Raw genomic sequence first — 1,701 nt, 5'->3', positions numbered from 1 at the left:
TTATGGGCTGCGGTCCCATCCCGTCCTAGTGTGGGGTTCTGGGAAGTTGGGCGGCTTCCCCCTCAAAGAGGAGGGCGCAGGGATGTGGACCTCCGGGGATCCTGTCCCCGCCTCTGCTTCCTCTGTCGTGTGTGTGGGCCCTCGAGGTGGACAGGGGCTCGGAGAGGCTGAAGCCGGAACTGGCCTTCGGGACTTGAGCAAGGCCTCTGCACCACGCACACCCCTCCCAGCAAGGGCGGCGGGGCAGTGCCTGAGCTCTCAGCATTTGCTGGATGGGATGTGGCCATGGTTTCGAGGGAGTTAAAACAGCTGAGAAGTGATTAAAAATGAAACTGAACTTTGTTCGATTGAGAAGTAGAAAAAACGCTGGTAGTGTGTGCAGAGGAGATAATCTAGTTACAGATTAGCCCCAGTTCCTGCTTGCGTCCTGCTTTGCTCAGCATGACTATATGTAAATAGTCCCAAGCGTCCAAAGATTAGTTAGCTCAGAAGTTTGAACTCCTCACACTCCTGGCTCAGGTGGAATGGAACAGAGTTTCCAGAGGAGAAATTCTCCTGGACAATGTGCGTAGGTTATAGTATTCTTAATGTATTTTACCCACTTCTGATGAGTCCTGGAATAGCCATAGAAACTTGAATGCTGGTGTCTGGGCTTGAATGAGCAGGTGTCCTCTCTGCGGAGTGTCCTGGGGATGGACTGGAAGTGAGAACTGACCATTTTGACCTGGTTTCGTGTAACTCAGACATGAGCTGTTGCGGGGCTAGCCTGAGCCATCGGGGTGGTGGGACTGGGCTCCTGGCCTCTGGGCTTGTGCTGGGGTTGTTTTTGCCACTCCATACCGTGTCTGATCAGGATGGTGCCTGGCACAGAAGAGTAATGGCTACATTTCCTTCTAAGGTGGTGTGTGATGAAATGCCTCCCTTTTTGCAGGAGGGTGTTCCAGGTTGAGGGTTTTATGTTTGAGTTTTTTGTGGGGTTTTTTGTTTTGTTTAATGCAAAGGCGTTCTGTTTCTTCTTTGTGTCCTTAGCTGTGCTGATGCAAAAGATTTTGGGTTCAGTTACCCTGGTCGAATTCACCAGTGTGCTTGCTGAATGAACCACACTTGGGAGAAGTGTTCAGACCAATGCGAGCTGGCGCTGGTGTCTGAGTCTTCTGTAGGAGTGCAGAAAAGGAGCTGGCTTCAGGAAGGCTTCCTGTTAGTTTTAGCAACAAGAAGCAATGCATTTTGGTTTCGTAAAGGCTCGACTTGTTTGGTTATTCATGAGGGGGCACTGCAGGTCAAATTGGGGAATTCTGTTGTTCTACTCACTAAAACCACATTAATAAAACAGCAACACATCTGCCAGGCGGTAGGTGACTGTCCTTTGTTTTGGCTCGAGGGGCAGTGTTTGCACCAGGCTGCAAACTCACTTCTGTGCTGTGGTTCTCATGTGGGGCTCTAAAGCTTTTGTGAGACAGGGGAGTGTGACATGCACAGGGACAGCAGCTGTGTTTGAGGTGGGAAGGAAGGAACTGGGCTATAGGCTGGTTTTTTTTCTGTCTCAGGCGAGTGTGAGCACCAGAGCCCTGGTGCAGAAGCGGGCTGGCACTTGCTCTCCATCACTGACACTTACAGCTTTAGGACCTAGTGTAGGGGCTGCATCTTCTCACTGGTGGCCTTGTGGGGTATTTGGTGTCATGTATGTACTTGCCTCTAAAC

Source organism: Mesitornis unicolor, unplaced genomic scaffold, assembly GCF_000695765.1.
Source record: "Mesitornis unicolor isolate BGI_N332 unplaced genomic scaffold, ASM69576v1 scaffold36091, whole genome shotgun sequence".
Lineage (NCBI taxonomy): Eukaryota > Metazoa > Chordata > Aves > Mesitornithiformes > Mesitornithidae > Mesitornis > Mesitornis unicolor.
This window is presented reverse-complemented; position numbering follows the sequence as displayed.